We start from the raw sequence: 19,965 nt of genomic DNA on the forward strand, positions 1-19,965 counted from the left end.
AAAAACAGCAGATTACACTTTCTTTTCAAGTGCACACAGAACATTCTCCAGGATAGATCACATCTTGAGTCACAAATCAAGCCTCAGTAAATTTATAAATGTTGAAATTATATCAAGCATCGTTTCTGACAACAATGCTATGAGATTAGAAATCAATTACAGGGGAAAAAACGTCAAAAACACAAACATATGGAGGCTAAACAATACATTACTAAATAAGCAAAAGTTCACTGAAGAAATCAAAGAGGAAATCAAAAAATACCTAGAGAAAAATGGCAATGAAAACACGATGGGATCCAACTCTATGCCACTAAAACGGACAACCTGGAAGAAATGGACACATTCTTAGAAAGGTATAACCTTCCAAGACTGAACCAGGAAGAAATAGAAAATATGAACAGGCCAATCATAAGCAATGAAATTGAAACTGTGACTAAACATCTTCCAACAAACAAAAGTCCAGGACCAGATGGCTTCACAGGTGAATTCTATCAAATATTTAGAGAAGAGCTAACACCCATCCTTGTCAAACGCTTCCAAAAGATTGCAGAGTAAAGAAAACTCCCAAACACATTCTATGAGGCCACCATCACCCTGATACCAAAACCAGACAAAGATACTACAAAAAAAGAAAATTAAAGACCAATATTACTGATGAATATAGATGCAAAAATCCTCAACAAAATACTAGCAAACAGAATCCAACAACACATTAAAAGGATCATACACCATGATCAGGTGGGATATTTCCCAGGGATGCAAGGATTCTTCAATATAGGCAAATCAATCCATGTGATACACCACATCAACAAATTGAAGAATAAAAACCATATGATCATCTCAATAGATGCCGAAAAAGCTTTTGACAAAATTCAACACCATTTATGATAAAAACTCTCCAGAAAGTGGGCATAGAGGGAACATACCTCAACATAATAAAGGCCACATATGACAAACCCACAGCAAGCATCATTCTCAATGGTGAAAACCTGAAAGCATTTCCTCTAAGATCAGGAACAAGACAAGGATGTCCACTCTCGCCACTATTATTCAACATAGTTTTGGAAGTCCTAGCCACAGCAATGAGAGAAGAAAAAGAAATAAAAGGAATGCAAATCAAAAAAGAAGAAGTAAAACTGTCACTGTTTGCAGATGACATGATAGTATACATAGAGAATCCTAAATGTGCTACCAGAAAACTACTAGAGCTAATCTATATATTTGGTAAATAGCAGGATACAAAATTAATGCACAGAAATCTCTTGCATTCCTATACACTAATGATAAAACATCTGAAAGAGAAATTAGGGAAACACTCCCATTTACCATTGCAACAGAAAGAATAAAATACCTAGTGATAAACCTACCTAGGGAGACGAAAGACCTGTATGCAGAAAACTATAAGACACTGATGAAAAAAATTAAAGATGATACCAACAGATGGAGAGATATACCATGTTCTTGGATTGGAAGAATCAATATTGTGAAAATGACTATAGTACCCAAAGCAATCTACAGATTCAATGCAATCCCTATCAAATTACCAATGGCAGTTTTTACAGAAGTAGAACAAAAAATCTTAAAATTTGTATGGAAACGCAAAGGACCCCGAATAGCCAAAGCAGTCTTGAGGGAAAAAAATGGAGTTGGAGGAATCAAAATCACTGACTTCAGACTATACTACAAAGCTACAGTAATCAAGACAATATGGTACTGGCACAAAAAAAGAAATATAGATCAATGGAAACGGATAGAAAGCCCAAAGATAAACCCACGCACCTATGGTCAACTAATCTATGACAAAGGAGGCAAGGATATACAATGTTGAAAAGACAGTCTTCAATAAGACCACCATTCAATAAGTGGTGCTGGGAAAACTGGACAGCTACATGTAAAAGAATGAAATTAGAACGCTCCCTAACATCATACACAAAAATAAACTCAAAATGGATTAGAGGCCTAAATGTAAGACCGGACGCTATAAAACTGTTAGAGGAAAACATAGGAAGAACACTCTTTGACATAAATCACAGCACCATCTTTTTTGATCCACCTCCTAGAGTAATGGAAATAAAAACAAAAATAAACAAATGAGACCTAATGAAACTTAAAAGCTTTTGCAAAGCAATGGAAACTACAAACAAGACGAAAAGACAACCCTCAGAATGGGAGAAAATATTTGCAAACGAATCAACGGACAAAGGATTAATCTTCAAAATATATAAACAGCTCATGCCGCTCAATATTAAAAAAACAAACAACCCAGTCCGAAACTGGGCAGAAGACCTGAATAGACATTTGTCCAAAGAAGACATACAGATGGCCAATAAGCACATGAAATGATGCTCAACATCACTATCAGAGAAATGCAAATCAAAACTACAATGAGGTATCACTTCACACCAGTCAGAATGGCCATCATCAAAAAATCTACAAACAATAAATGCTGGAGAGGGTGTAGAGAAAAAGGAACCCTCCTACACTATTGGTGGGACTGTAAATTGATACAGCCACTATGGAGAACAGTATGGAGGTTCACTAAAAAACCAAAATTAGAGCTACTGCATGATCCAGCAATCCCCCTCCTGGGCATATATCCAGAGAAAACAATAATTTGAAAATATACATGTACCCAAATGTTCATTGCAGCACTGTTTACAATAGCCATGACATGAAAGCAACCTAAACGTCCATCGACAGAGGAATGGATAAAGAAGATGTGGTACATATAGATAATGGAATATTACTCAGCCATTAAAAAGAATGAAATAATGCCATTTGCAGCAACATGGATGGACCTAGAGATTGTCATACTGAGTGAAGTAAGTTAAACAGAGAAAGGGAATCTCTTATATGCAGAACCTAGAAAAAATTATACCAATGAACTTATTTACCAAACAGAAACAGACTCACTGACTTAGAGAACAAACTTATGGTTAGCAGCGGGGGAAGGGTTGGGGCAGGGATAGTTAGGGAGTTTGGGATTGACATGTACACACTGCTATATTTAAAATGGATAACCAACAACGACCTGCTGTATATCACAGGGAACTCTGTTCAATATTATGTAACAACCTAAATGGGAAAAGAATTTGAAAAAGAATAGATACATGTATATGTATAACTGAATCACTTTGCTGTACACCTGAAACTAATACAACATTGTTAATCTACTATACTCCAATATAAAATAAAAAGTTAAAAGAAAGAGGGGCCTTAGTTAAATAAATTCTGTTATATCCATACAATTTAATACTATGAATTTGGGCTTTTTTAATGAAGTAGTTAAGTACTGACATGGAAAGGTGTTAATGATAATTTGTCATGTGAAAAAGCAGGTTGCAGAACTTCCATTGCCGTTAAAAAGGAATATATGCACATTTATTTTTATATAAGAGAGGTATATGTTTGTATATGCACAGAAAATATCTGGGAAGATGTAGAACTGTTGAGTTACTGTCTCTGGGAATTGGTATTGGGGAAAAGAGGGTTGGATAAAGGTTTCTTTCTTTAGTTTATACATTCATTCATTCACTCATTCAACAAATACTGAGTGAACTTCTATTATATGGCAGCACTGTTTTAGGTTCTGGGACTACAGATGAGGCCTCTGCTCTGTGTTGAAGGAGAGACAGACGATAAGCAATGACATAAATGAATAGCACAATTTCAGACACAATATCAACACAATAAGGTCTGTGGAGAAAAAAACGGGGTGATATGATGGAGAGAAGTAGGGGGAAAGGGTTGGGTGGGCTATTTCACATTGCATGGCTGGGCAGGGCCTCTCTGAGGAAGTGACAATTGAGCTGAGACCTAAATGACAAGTAGGAGCCAGCCACCAGAAAATCAAGAAGAAAAGCATTCCAAGGAGAAGGAAGATTCGGTGCAAAGGCCCAAAGGCAAGAACAACCTTGATGTGTTCCAGAAACGGAGGCCAGTATAGCTGGAGCTTAGTAAATGTAGGGGAGAGTTGGAGAAGCTGACTGAGAATCAGACACATAATCTCTGTATTGATTATTTTTCTTTTATCTTTTTTTGTAACAAATTTGTGGTAATTTTTAAAAATAACAATAACACCTTAACACTTTTAAAAGAGAATAAGAGAATCACATAGACTAGCTCCATCACCTACTGGCTAGGTTACCTTAGTCAAGTTAATCTCATTAAGCCTCAGTTTGTTCATTTGTAAAATGAGGAAAAATACACTCACCTCAGAGGGCCAAACCTATGTAATGGGTTGTTTTGGTTAGGGCTCTTTTGGACACAAGGAAGAGAAACTCAGTCAAGCTAGATCAAGAATCAGAAATCCAAAATCAGGAAGTTGAGCACAGTTAGAGCTCATTAAGCCTGGAGCTGTAGGAAAGTTCTGGATGAGGCATGGGCCTCTGCTCTAGAGCTTTGCTATTAACATGACTCATCTACATTACATGTCTGCTTCTTTCTGCACATTTCCCCCATGCATCGTGCTCAACTCAGAAATGCAGCTGAGGGACTTCTCTGGTGGTGCAGTGGGTAAGACTCCGTGCTCCCAATGCAGGGGGCTCGGGTTCAATCCCTGGTTGGGGAACTAGATCCTGCATGCACGCCGCAACTAAGAGTTTGCATGGCACAACTAAGAAGTCCACATGCCACAACTAGGAGCCCACATGATGCAACTAAAAGATCCCACACACCACAACTAAAGAGCCCGCACGCCACAGTGAAGATCCCGCATGCCACAACTAAGACCCGGTGCAGCCTAAATAAATAAATAATAAATAAATATTTTTTAAAAAAAAAGAAATGCAGCTGACACTTGACTTGTTCCATAATGCCCACCCCCCCACCAGCATCCTGGTCTGCTAGACCTGCCCGCTCAACAACTAACTGGCAACTCCCCTCTGCATCTCTTATTTCACTTTCCCAAAAGTGCAATCTGATTGGTCCACATCATCTTGTCAAGCAGGGCCATAAAACTCTCAGGTTGTCTGGCTGGGCTTGGATCAGATGCAATCAGCTGTACCTTAAGGGAAGGGAGGATACAGTACATAGTCAGGCCTGGCTTGCCCATTCAGCAGGAGCTGTAAGTAGAACAGATTCTCCCAGAACGGAGGTGTAAAGATGGCAGGCAAGAAGTGGCTTTTCTGATGCATGTGTGTAGCAGAGTGACTGCCATACAGTAGGTGTTCAAAAATGGTCACAATTATTAACAGTAACATTATGCCACCTCTTACAGGAAGCCTTCTCAGAACTCTCAAGCTTCTCAAATTTTCCCCCCAGAAGAGAAATCCTACTGCAGGAATTGTCCAGTTAAGAAATCATTGAAATTCCTTCATCTAGGGCAGACTTTTAAAGGCTCGTAGGTGTAATGCACTGGGAGGAGGGATATACAAATGAATCAGGCCCTTATCCTGGCCTCAAAGAGCTCCCAGGGTAGTGCAAGGGAAAAGGAAGGCTAAGCCATGAGAGATCCACAGATAGGAAACTCTAGGAGTTCAGAGAAGGGCAAATATTGCTGTTTATCCGTATGTATGCATGTCTCCTGGATACATCCCCTTAGATGTCCCAAAGGCACCTCATACTAAATGTATTTAAAACTGATCTCATCTGCCCCCACCCCCAAACCTGTTCCTCTTCTCAGATTCCCTGTCTCCGTGAGGCAAGTTCATCCACACCTGTTGCCCAAGCTTGAAAGCTGAGCTGCACCCTCTCTCAATGTCAGCTGTTGTAGTTGCTAAAGTTGTCCCTGAGCCTTTAGTGTGTGTTTGTCTTGCCCCAAAGGGCAGAACTAATAATAAACTTGAGAGTTGCTTCAGGAGGGAGAATTTTAAACCAGCCTGGAACAATACCTGGAGTTCACTAGGGTTGATTTCGGATTTGGCCTCTGGCATCAATGGGTACAATCCCTTTCAGGAAAGTGGGTCAATAAGAGCCTAAAACATTCATGCCATTTTCCCACTAATTCTGCTCCTCAATATCCACCCAACCCTACTCCGAAACAAGAAAAGCTCTAAGCACAAAATTATTCCTAACAAGGCTATTTTCTGATGGTCAAACAGAGAAGTAGTCTTAATATCCAACAAGAGGGGAAGGGTTAAGTGATTCGTGGCACAGCTGTCTGATGGAACATTCTATAACCATTACCGATGGATGATGGCTGTGGAGATTCTATAGCAACAGGGGAAAATTATTATGCTGTAACTAAGGACACAGGGTTATGTGTACACTCCGACTGCAACAACGTAAAAGCTGCGTAGGCTCAGGGTCTGCTGGTGAACATTTAAAATGTCTCATCTACAGGGGGAAAAAATGTCCTAAACTTAAGTAAACCATGAACATCTCTGAGGTTTTTCCTCTCTTTTTCCCCCTTTTCATTCAATCAGTCAACCATCTTAATTACGTGCCTTTTTTGTTACCGGGCCTCCCATTAGGTGCTGGAGATTCAACGAATCACCCATGATTCTTTTTCTCAGGGACATTAGGGCAGAAGAAGAAAGAGATACAAAAATAAACCGTTTCAAAATATATAGGCCAGTCTGTGCGGAACCATTTGTGGATGTGTGCAGGCACGGTCACCCCCTGGCGGCCACCCGACTGTCTTCGGTGGCTCTAACCTCCTCCTGGGCAGTGGCTTCCACCCTCGGGAGTCCAGCCCCAGCCTAGCTGCCTCCAAGACTCCTTCCTCTCCCCCGTTCTGGGGATCTCGACCTCTTAGTAGGTGCTTCAGCCTGAAGTTGGCCCGGACTGATCCCACCCTGCTACTCTCACCCGAGCTCCTCCCTCGCCCAAAGCCTCTCTCCGCTGGGATCTACAATATGATGTCATTCTCACTGGTTCGCATGCGCTCCCACCACTGGCCAATTGGTGCGCCGCTGCCGCAGGTGGGGCCGAGCTTCAGGTTCCTGAGTTCTCTCTTTTCTTTATTCCAATACTTTAAAAAGTGGCAACACCCTACTCGTAAGAAATGCAGGCAAACTCTTGGTTCTAAGAGCCGGATCCAAGAAAAGCTGCGAACCCTAAACTTCACTACTCCCTACTCTGCCTTTGTCGCACCCACTCCAGAGATAGATATCGCCCCTTTCTGACTCCTTCCACCTCCTTTCTCCAAGCGTGGGAATTGAAGCCCAGACCTGTGTGCGGCTCACACTTCTGAGATACTCTAACTGCGCCTGCGTCTGTTCGTAGCCGGCGGGGCTAGCGGGAGGCTGATGCAAGAAAGTCAGGGCGGGGCGCGTCAGATGAGATGGGAGCGGGATTGGAGAGGCCTGTTCCAGCCTTCCAAGTGGAAGTTGCCGTGGGGGCGGGGGGTGAGGGGGTGTTGGAGGGCTATTTGACAGTGTCTGTTAAAACTTTTAAGTGCGGGACTTTCATGGTGGTGTGGTGGTTAAGACTGCAGGAGGCCCGGGTTCCGTCCCTGGTCTGGGAACTAGATCCCACATGCATGCTGCAATTAAGAGTTCACACTAAGGAGCCGTTGAGCGGCAACTAAGGAGCCCCCTGCCGCAACTAAGACCAGACGCAACCAGATAAATATTTTTTAAAAAAACTTTTAAATTCATGTATCCTATTGGCTCAGCAATCCCATTTCCATGTATACACCCAAGAGTCCTAGAGCAGTGCAACAGAATCACCTAGTGGGCCTGCTAAAACGCAGGTTGTCAAGGTTCACCTACTATCAGAGTTTCTGATTCAGTAGGTGTGGAATGGGGCCTGAGAATTTGCATTTCTAACAAGTTGTGAGTAATGCTGATGCTAACTGATTCAGTGACCACACTTCAAGAACCTTTGCTCTAAAGGGAAAAATACTTTGCAAGGACCCATGCGTGAACAAGTATAAGCCTTACTCATTTGTTTGCAATAATGAAAATTGAAAGCGTCACTAGGGGGGTGATTTTATCTGTTAAAAATGGGCTATATCTTTATAAACTGACAGGGAAAGATACTGATGATGGTGGTGGTGGTGGTGGTGATGGTGATGATTATAGTTAACATTCATTGAGTGCTTACACTGTCCTAGGCACTATACTAAGGACTTTTATAGTCATTTAATTTTACAGCAACGCTCAATGATATGGACCATGTCTAACTCACCCTATATGTCCAGTCCAGAACAGGTTCTGGGACCAAGGATCTTGTCTGTAAATTTTTGTGGCTTCATATAGTCAGACTTACCCCCTGTCTGGTGGAGGAGACAAAAATACAAGTAAAGGAAGGCTGTAGGAGCCCAGAGGAATGGATCAGGCAGAGTTTCAGGAAGAGGTAGAACCTGAAATGTGGGTAAGTGTTTGCCAAAAGGGAGGAAAAGGCTGTCTCAGACAAAATGAGTGTGTGGCAAAACATCCCATTCCCAAACCATAGGACTTCAAAGGCCAAACAACATTTCAAAACATTATGAGGTGACAACAAATGCTGGTGAGGATGTAGAGCAACATGAACTCATGCACTGCTGGTAGGAATGCAAATTGGTACAGCCACTTTGGAAGACAGTTTGGTGGTTCATGCCAAACTAAATATACTCTTACTATATGATCCAGTGAACACATTCCTTGGTATTTACCCAACGGATTTGAAAACTCATGTCCACTGACAAAGATTCTTTGCTTGACCAAACTTTAGTCAGGCTTCCCTGAACCTTCTCCCCAGTAAGGCCCATCCATGTACTTACTTCCTTGTAGAATTCAGTTCTAGCTAGAATCCTACTAGGTCAGTTTAGTGAGAATTCCCCACCCTTGATATCTGATCAAACTGCTCATCCACACTATCCCCCAGGTGATACCTGATCACCTAGCCTATCGTCAGCAAGAATCCTGTTAGGTCAGTTCAGCCAGAATTCTCCCAGACTTCATGGCTCCTGTTACTAATTTTCCATCCACCAATGCTCCCCCTCAACTTGCTCCTTAGCTATAAATCCCCAGTTTTTCTGGTTGTATTCAGAATTGAGCCCAGTTCTATACTGGAGTCTCTCTTCTGCTGTTGCAATAATTTATTGAATAAAATCTATCTTCACCACTGTAACTTCTGTCCAACTTTGGTTCTCTTTAACAGTTTTTGGTGCCGCAACTCAGATCTGGATCAGAACCACCATCAGACCCTCAACTCGGACAACCAAGCTTCCCATCTCCCACCAAAAATTTTGTCTCCAGTCTGCTTGCTCATTTGGGTGTCCACTGTTGAGTCTGACTCCAACCAAAACCCGGTGCTCCAGATAAATGTCCACTGAAACACGGTGAGGATAGACTTTGATTCTTAAGATTCTGAGTATATTCTAGAAGCCAGGTTAGAGTCCCAGACAAGCAGAGGCTAGTTAGAGTCCTAGGTTTCTCTGTTTGTAACAAGCTGGGTTAGAATCCCAGGCAAGCATCTGTTTCTAAGTTGCTGGGTTTCTCTTTCTGACCCACATTCTGGATAATTTCTTTGGATCTATCTTCTAGTTCACTAATTTACTGTTCATCAAGGTTTAATTTGCTGTCTGATCTATCCACTGACTTTCTGTTTTCAATTGTTATATTTTTTCATATATAGTAGTCCTATTTGGTTCTTTTTCAAATCTACTTGGTCATTTGTTATTATCTTCCATTCTCTGTACATATTTTCAATCTCCTGTTTTATTTCTTTAAAACTATTATAGTTTTATAATATTCTGTGTTTGAAAAATTTAATATCTTTATATGTCCTATGTTTTGTATGTAACCAATATCCTCAGACAAAGGGCTGCCACCCTGCTCTTCTCCCTTCCTCAATCAGGCCCCAATCCCTACTGGGCCATGAACTCATCGTTTTTTTCTTTGCTGGGGCCCCAATGCCTGCTGAGCTGCCAACCCATTCTTCAGCCTTCTGTGCTTGTGCCCTGACCTCCAATAGGCCACTGTTTATCTCTCATTAATATTTCTTGAAAGAATGAATAAATAAATAAAGTGAATTAATGAATAAACAATATTCTCCTTGCTGCCTCTGCCACCCAAGTGCCAACTCCATTTCATTCTAGCTCTGCCAACAGCTCCTCTCCATCTTTGCAGCCTAGTTTAGGTCCCATCACTTCCAACCTAGGTTACTGTCCACCCCCAACCTTTATACTTCCTAACCATTCTGTCTACAAAATCAAGTCCAAATGTTAGGTCTGATCATACCCCACTCCTCTGCTATAGAATATTCAGCAGCTCACCAAGGCCCACTAGAGAAAGATGGAGCCTTCAATCATTGCATTAAACCCTTCTGAAACTGGCACTCCTGTCATCCTCCTCTACTTTTCCTATGCTCGGTTTACAGTGTTTAACACATCAAAAATAGAAGTCATCAGAAGAAAACTCCCAAAATCTCTAACCACCTTTGCCCACCTACTCCCATCTGTGCCAACACAGTCTCCCTGTAACTGTGGATAGCAGGTCACTGCTCCTATCTAAGACCAATTCTTCCACTTGGGCACCTGATCCCACTGCATCTTGCTTCATCAGAGAGAGAATTACTGCAATTCTCCCATCTCTTCCTAAATCCAGCAATATATAAAAATAGCAAAGCTCTGCAACCAAGTTAGGTTTGTGTTGGGAATACAGAGCTGGATCAATATTTGAAAATCCATCAATGTAATCCTCCAAATTAACAGGCTTATGAGGAAAACCCACATAATCATATCGATTGATGCAGAAAATCAACTGAAAAAATTCAACACCATTCATGATTTAAAAAAAAACTCAGCAAATAGGAGTAGAGGGGAATCTCCTCAACTTGATAAAGAGCAACTATGAAAAACCTACAGCCTACATCATACTTAACAGTGAAAGACTAGATGTTTTCCCCTAAGATTAGGAACAAGATAAGGATGTTCAATCTCACTACACTTTTTCAACATCTAACTGGAAGTCCTAACTAGTGCAATAAGGCAAGAAAAGTAAACAAAAGGCATGTATATTGGAAATAAAGAAATAACACTATACCTATCCACAGATGATATGATGGCTTATGTGAAAAAATATCACATGGAATCTACAAAAAAAAAAGCTATTAAGACTGCTATGTGAGGGATACAGCAACATCAGCAAGATACAGGGCTAGGAGGTCCCAATGTTCATCACCCCCATAAACAACAAATAAATAACTACAAATCAACAAAAATAGGGATTGCATTGAATCTGTAGATCACTTTGGGTAGTATGGATATTTTAACAATTTTAATTCTTCCAACCCATGAACATGAGATATCTTTCCATTTATTTGTGTCCTTTCCAATTTCTTTCATCAATGTCTTATAGTTTTCAGTGCAAAGATCTTTCACTTCCTTGATTAAATTTATTCACAAGTATTTTATTCTTTCTCATCGTACTGTGAATGGGATTGTTTCTTTAATTTCTCTTTCTAATAGTTCATTATTGGTGTATAGAAATGAAACTTATTTTTGTAAATTGATTTTGTATCCTGCAACTTTATTGAAATTGTTTATTAATACAATAGTTTTCTAATGGAGTCTTTAAGGTTTTCTATATATAATATCATGTCATCTACAAATAGAGACAATTTTACTTCTTCCCACTCCAAAACTATGCCTTTTATTTATTTTTCTTACCTAATTGTTCTGGCTAGGGCTTCCAGTACTTTGTTGAATAAAAGGTGTAAGAATGGTAATTCTTGTCTTACTCCTGATCTGATAAAAAGTGTTCAGCTCTTCACCATTCTTTCTGGTATTAGTTGTGGGCTTGTCCTATATGGCCTTTATTATGTTGAGGTATAGTCCCTCTATATCCAGTTTGTTGAGAGTTTCTATACTAAAAGGATGTTGAATTTTGTCAAATGATTTTTCTGCATCTATTGAGAAGATCATATGACTTTTATCCTTTATTGTGTTAATGTGGTGTATCACATTTACTGATTTGTGAATGTTGAACCATCACAGCATCCCTGAAATAAATTGTGCTTGATCGTGTTGTATAATCCCTTTAATGTATTATTGAATTTGGTTGGCTAATATTTTGTTGAGGATTTTTGCATCCATGTTCATCAGGGATATTGATCTATAGCTTTTTTTCTTGTAGTGCCCTTGTCTGGATTTGATATCAAGGTAATGTTGGCTTTGTAAAATGAACTGGGAAGTGTTCTCTCATTTTCTATATTTTGGAGGAGTTTGGGAAGATTTGGTCTTAATTCTTCTTTAAATGTTTGGTAGAATTCACCCAAGAAACCATCTACTGTTGGCCTTTTCTTGTTAAGAGATTTTTTACTGTTTATTCAATTTTCTTCCTAGTAATTGCACTGTTCAGATTTTCTATTTCTTCCTGATTCAGTCATGGTAGGTTTTATGTTTCTAGTAATGTATCCATTTCTTCTAGGTTGTCTAATTTGTTAGCATATAATTGTTCATAGTAATCTCTCATGAGCCTTTGTATTTTTGTGATATCAACTGTAATTTCTCCTCTCTCATTTCTGATTTTATTTATTTGAGTCCTCTCTCGTTTTTCCTTGGTAAGTCTAACTAATGATTTTTCAGTTGTTTATCTTTTTTAGAAAAAGTAGCACTTAGTTTTATTGATCTTTTCTATTTTCTTTTTAGTCTCTGTTTCATTCTTCTCTGATCTTTGTTATTCCCTTCTTTCTGCTAACTTGGGGCTTATTTTGTTCTTCTACTTCTAATACATTGGGTGTAAAGTTAAGTGTTTATTTGAGATTTTTCTTATTTCTTTTTTTTTTTTTTTTTTTTTGCGGTACGCGGGCCTCTCACTGTTATGGCCTCTCCCGTTGCGGAGCGCAGGCTCAGCGGCCGTGGCTCACGGGCCCAGCCGCTCCGCAGCATGTGGGATCCTCCCGGACCGGGGCACGAACCCGTGTCCCCTGCATTGGTAGGCGGACTCCCAACCACTGTGCCACCAGGGAAGCCAAGATTTTTCTTATTTCTTAATGAAGGCTTTTTTCACTAGAAACTTCCCTCTTAGAACTGCTTTTGCTACATCCCATAAGTTTCAGTATGTTTTGTTTTCATTTTCATCTATCTCAAGGTATTATTTTTATTTCTCTTTTGATTTCTTCTTTAACATGTTGGATTTTCCAAAGCATGTTATTTAATCTCCACTTATTTGTGATTTTTTTCCATTTTCTTGTAAATGATTTCTAGTTTCAGATCATTGTGATCAGAAATGATACTTGATATGATTTCAATCTTCTTAAATTTATTAAGACTTGATTTGTCACCCAACATATGATCTATCCTGGATAATGTTCCGTGTGAGCTTGAGAAGAATGTGTACTCTGCTGTTCTTGCATGAAATGTTCTATATATACATGTTTGTTCCATCTGTCCTAACATGTAGATTAAATCCAATGTTTTCTTATTGACTTTCTGTCTGGATAGTCTATTGCCAAAAGCAGGGTATTGATGTACCCTGCTTTTATTGTATTGATGTATATTTCTCTCTTCAGATCCGCTAATATTTGCTTTATATATTTAGGTGCTCCTATGCTTGGTGTATAAATATTTAAAATTGTTATACCTTCTAGATGAACTGACCCTTTTATTATTATATAATGACATTCTTTCTCTTTTTACAATCTTTGTAAAGTCTATTTTGTCTGATATAAATGTAGCTTCTCCTGCTTTCCTTTAGTTTTCATCTGATGGAATACTGTTTTCCATCTCTTCACTTTCACTTTATGTGTGTCCTTAAAGCTGTGGGGAGTCTCTTGTAGGCAACATAAACTTCATATACTTGGAACTTTCTAAAATTCTTAAATTCTTATTGATATTTCTTTCAAGATAGTCTTTTTTTTTTTTTTTTTTTTTTGGCCTCACTCTTCAGCTTCTGGGATCTTAGTTCCCTGACCAGGGATTGAACCTGGGCCCTCGGAAGTGAAAGCACAGAGTCCTAAAAACTGGACCACCAGGGAATTCCCCAGTTGGAACTTCTTTTTAAGCCATTAAGCCATTTTATGCCTTTTGACTGGAGAATTTATTCTATTTATATTTAAAGTGGTTATTCATATTATGGACTTACTGTTTCCATTTCATTCATTATTTTCAGGTTATTTTTTAATTCCTCTGTGCCTTTATTCCTTTCTTGTTCTCTTCATTTGTTATTTGATGTACTGTACTGGTATGCTTAGATTCCTTTCTATATACTGTAGGCATTTGCTTTATAGTTACCTTGAGGCTTACATAAAACATTACACTTATAACAGTCTACTTTAATCTGATAACTAACTTTTAACACGTACCAAACTCCTCCACCCCCAAATTGTATATTTTTGATGTCAAAATTCCACCTTTTTACACTGTGTATCCATTAAAAAATTATGTTACAGTTATTTTTAACACTTTGGTCTTTTAACCTTCATACTAGAGTTATATGTGATTGACCTAACAGCATTACATTAGAATATTTTTAATTTAATTATATATTTAACTTTACCAGTGAGCATTTTAGTTTCATATGTTTTCCTGTTACTAATTAGCATCTTTTTGTTTCAGCTTGAAGAACTCCTTTAATATCTCTTTTAAGGCAGATCTGGTGATGATTAAACCCTTCAGCTTTTATGTGTCTGGAAAACTTTTAATCTCTCTTTCAGTTCTGAAGGACAACTTTGTTGAGTAGAGTATTTTTGGCTGGCAGGATTTTTTTTTCTTTCAACACTTTGAATATATCATCTCACTCTCTTCTGGCCTGCAAAGGATTCTTCTGAAAAATTGGCTGATAGTCTTATGTTGGTTCCCTTCTAGGTAACAAGTTCTTCTTCTCTCGCTGCTTTTAAGATCCTCTACTTGTTTTTAACATTTGACAATTAATATGTGGATTATTATCCACATATTGTATTATTATATTATCTTTTTTTTGATGATAGAGAAATGGTTTATTCTTTTTTTTTTTACAATGGTGTGTTAGTTTCTGCTTTATAACAAAGTGAATCAGTTATACATATATATATGTGTTCCCATATCTCTTCCCTCTTGCATCTCCCTCCCTCCCACCCTCCCTATCCCACCCCTCTAGGTGGTCACAAAGCACCGAGCTGATCTCCCTGTGCTATGCGGCTGCTTCCCACTAGCTATCTATTTTATATTTGGTAGTGTATATATGTCCATGCCACTCTCTCACTTTATCACAGCTTACCCTTCCCCCTCCCCATATCCTCAAGTCCATTCTTTAGTAGGTCTGTGTCTTTATTCCCATCTTACCCCTAGGTTCTTCATGACCTTTTTTTTTTTCTCTTAGATTCCATATATATGTGTTAGCATGCGGTATTTGTTTTTCTCTTTCTGACTTACTTCACTCTGTGTGACAGACTCTAGGTCAATCCACCTCACTACGAATAACTCAATTTCGTTTCTTTTTATGGCTGAGTAATATTCCATTGTATATATGTGCCACATCTTCTTTATCCATTCATCTGATGATGGACACTTAGGTTGCTTCCATCTCCTGGCTATTGTAAATAGAGCTGCAATGAACATTTTGGTACTGACTCTTTTTGAATTATGGTTTTCTCAGGGTATATGCCCAGTAGTGGGATTGCTGGGTCATATGGTAGTTCTATTTTTAGTGTTTTAAGGAACCTCCATACTGTTCTCCATAGTGGCTGTATCAATTTACATTCCCACCAACAGTGAAAGAGGGTTCCCTTTTCTGCACACCCTCTCCAGCATTTATTGTTTGTAGATTTTTTGATGATGGCCATTCTGACCAATGTGAGGTGACACCTCATTGTAGTTCTTTTTTTTTAACACCTTTATTGGAGTATAATTGCTTTACAATGGTGTGTTAGTTTCTTCTCTATAACAAAGTTAATCAGCTAAACATACATACATCCCCATATCTCCTCCCTCTTGTGTCTAAGACCTGGCACTCCCAAAATACATAAATAAATAAATATCTTTTAAAAATAAAAGCAAAACTAACAAAAACAGAAAACAAAAATCAAAACAGGGACTTCCCTGGTGGCAGAGTGGTTAAGTTCTGCCTGCTGGAGCAGGGCACATGGGTTCGAGCCCTGATCCGGGAGGATCCCACATGCTGCAGAGCAGCTAGGTCCATGTGCCACAACTACTGAGCCTGTGCTCTAGAGCCTGCAAACCACAACTACTGGGCCCACGTGCCTAGAGCCCATGCTCCACAATGAGGGAAGCCACCACAGTGAGAAACCCTCACATTGCAATGAAAAGTAGCCCCTGCTCACTGCAACTAGAGAAAGCCCTTGCACAGCAACAAAGACCTAACACAGCCAAAATAAATAAATAAATAGATAGATAGATAAATAAATAAATAAATTTTTAAAAAATCAAAACAAAAACAGAAAGCAAACTAAGAAAAAAAGCAAAGAATACATAAAACAAACACAAAAAAACAGTGGAAAAAAGATAAAAACAAAACAAAAGAAAACAAAGAGAAAAACAAAAAAATGAAAGAACAAAATCGTAAAATAAAAATAGAAAAATAAAAAATATCTTACACAAATTTTTAAAAAAGAAAAGAAAAAAAATTTAAAAAGTAAAAGAATAACAGGAGAGCAAAACAAAAAAAAATTTCCTGGGGTCTCAGCTGTCAGTGTTCTTGCCCCCACAGTGAGGCACTGCCAACCCCCACCTCCCCAGGAGGCCCTCCAATACCTTTAGGTAGGTCTCTGGACCCACTGTGGGCACTGTGGGGGCAGTTCAGCCTCTGACCTGCCCCAACTCCTGCATGTACTTGCCCCCAAAGTCCATGGCTGCTAAAGCTAGACTGGTCTCAGTTGTGGGAGCACTCATTGTCTATTCAGATATTCCACAGATGCAGGGTTTACCAAGCTGATCATGGGGATTTAACCCACAGCTTGTGCAGCTGTACAGAGAGATTTCTGTTCCTCTCCCTTGTGCAGCTGTACAGCCCCTGGGGCTCAGCTTTGGTTTTGGTCCCACTTCTACGTGTGGGCCACCCTCAGGCATCTGTTCCAGGTGAGACAGGGTAAAAGGAACAGCTGACTGGGGCACACTTGCTTGCTCAGGGCAGGGATGGATCAGGTGGTCACAACTGGGGCACTCACACTCACTCTGATGGGATCCCCCTCTAGTGCATGCAGCTGCAGAGACCAGCAGGAAGTTGCAACAGTCTGAGGCACTCTGGTGGGCAGTTCCCGCAGAAGCAGGGGCTGGCGTGTGGGGAGAGAGTCCACGATGACAGCCCAGCCCCTTGCGCACCACTCAACAATGGCACCTCGTTTCCAAGGCAGACCACGCTTCCTCCAGGAGGATTCCCAACCACAGAACCCCTCACTCCTGTCCCCTCAGGTTGTCTCCGCGCACCTGAGCTCCTCATTCCCATCCCTTCAGGCCATCTCCATGCAGCCAACAGGAGCCTTCTCCCCAGGTCCACTCTCCTAACCCCACACTTTAGCACTCAGCCCCCGCCAGCACTGGCAGATTCCCGTCTCAGGTTGGGGCACCCAGGGCTGGTTCCCTGGAGGCTTTGGTTGGGGCAGCGCTCAGGACCCCGGACCCTGCGTGGGCAGAGGAGGCCTAGGCTTGAGGTGCAGGCCAACCTTCTCAGACGGGTGCCCCTCCACTGCATGCAGAGTCAGGGGCTGGAGGGTAGGGAACAGCATTGCAATGGTGGCCCCGCCCCTTGTGCACCACTCAACAGTGGTGCCTTGTTTCTATGGTGGCCTGGGCTTCTTCCACAAACATTCCTGGTTGTGGATCTCCTTACTCCCATTCCTTCAGGCTGTCTCTTCACAGCCAACAGCTGTCCCCTCCCTGGGTCCACTCTCCGAACCCCACTTTCCAGTACCCAGCCCCCCTCCACACCAAGAGACACACAACTCAAGGTGGGGTGCACAGGGCTGCAGCAAGGACCATGTGCATAGATCTTACTCTGTCCTGCTTTCCACAGACCTGTTGCTGTGTTATCCTCTGATCTCGCAATCCCCCAAAGGTCTCTCTCTGTCCCAGCTGATTTCTCCACCATGAGGGGGCTTCTCTGAGTGCAGGAAGCTCTCCTCACCTTCATCTCCCTGTCAGCGGTGCTAGTCCCTTCCTGTTTCCTCTTTTCTTTTTTCTCTTTCTTTCATCTTACCCAGTTGCTGGGGGGTTTTCATGTCCTTTTAGGTGTCCAAGGTCTTCCACTAGTATTCAGCAGGTGGTCTGTGAGAACTGTTCCATTTGTAGATGTATTCTTGAGGTACTTGTGAGGAGAGGCGAATTCCATGTCCTCCTATTTCACCATCTTGACTCCTAGAGTCAGCAATGATTTTTTAAATATGACACCCAAAGTATAAGCAACAAGAGCAAAATGAAGCAAGTGGGTTACATCAAACTAAAAACCTTCTTCACACCAAAAAAAAAAATGTAAAGGCAACCTATGGAATGGGAAAGAATGTTTGCAAATTATATATCTGATAAGGGGTTAATATCCAAAAATATATAAAGAATGCATACAACTCAATAGCAACAAAAACCAACAACCCAATTTAAAAACAGGCAGAGGAAATGAATAGACATTTTTCCAAAAAAGATATACATATGACCAAAAGGTACATGAAAGGGTGCTCAACATCACTAATCATCAGTGAAATGCAAATCAAAACCACAATGAGAGGGACTTCCCTGGTGGCACAGTGGTTAAGAATCCGCCTGCCAATGCAGGGGACACGGGTTTGAACCCTGGTCCAGGAAGATCCCACATGCTGCAGAGCTACTAAGCCTGTGCGCCACAACTACTGAGCCTATGCTCTAGAGCCCATGGGCCACAACTACTGAGCCCACATGCCACAACTACTGAAGCCCATGCACCTATAGCCTGTGCTCCACAACAAGAAAAATCACTGCAATGAGAAGCCCATGCACCACAATGAAGAGTAACCCCTGTTCACCACAACTAGAGAAAGCCCACACACAGCAACAAAAACCCAATGCAGCCAAAAATAAATAAATAAAAATAAATAAATTTACTTTTAAAAACACAATGAAATATCACCTCATACCTATTAGAACTGCTATTGTTAAAAAGACAAATGATAACAAGTGTTGGCAAAAATGTGTAGAAAACCAAACCTTTGTGCACTATTGATGGAAATGTAAATTGGTATAATCACTACATATAATAGAATGAAGTTTCCTCAAAAAATTAAAAATAGAACTCTCATATGATCCAGCAATCCCACTTTTAGGTCTATGTCCAAAGAAATGACATCACCATCTCAAGAAGATATCTGCATCCCAACGTTCATTGCAGAATTATTCACAATAACCAAGAGACTGAAACAACCTAAGTGTCCACTGATGTATGAATGGATTTTTAAAATGTGAATTTATATACATATGTGTGTATGTATACATATATAACACTCACAAATAATGGAATATTATTCAGCCATGAAAAAGAAGGAAGTCTTACCATTTGCAACAATATGGATGGACCTTGGGGGCATTTATGCTAAGTGAAATAAGTTAGACAGAAAAACACAAATACTTATGATCTCACTTATATGTAGAATCTAAAAAAGCCAATGTCATAGAAACATAGTAGAATAATGGTTGCCAAGGAATGGAGAGTGGGGGAAATGGAGACATGTTGGACAAAGGATACAAACTTCCAGTTAAGATGATTGAGTTTTGGGGATCTAATGTAGAGCAAGGTGAATATAGTTAATAATACTGTATTGAATACTTGAAAGTTGTGAAGAGAGTAAATATGAAATGTTCTCACCACAACAAAAGGCAATTATGTAACATAATGGAGGTGTTAACTAACCTTATTTGGTAACCATTTTGCAATATATACATGTATCAAATCATCATGTTGTACACCTTAAACTTAGACAATGTTACATGTCAAATATATCTCAAGATAGCTCAGGAAAAAATCAATTGTATTTCTGTGCGCTACCAAAATTCAACTGGAAAATGGAATTTTAAAAATTACCACTTATAGTAGCTCCACAAAAATGAAATATGTAAAAACCTAAAAACATGTACAGGATATGCAGGCTGAAAACTAAAAAATACTGATGAAAAATCAAAGAACACCTAAATTAACT

The sequence above is a fragment of the Pseudorca crassidens genome, chromosome X (assembly GCF_039906515.1).
Source record: "Pseudorca crassidens isolate mPseCra1 chromosome X, mPseCra1.hap1, whole genome shotgun sequence".
Taxonomy (NCBI): Eukaryota; Metazoa; Chordata; class Mammalia; order Artiodactyla; family Delphinidae; genus Pseudorca; species Pseudorca crassidens.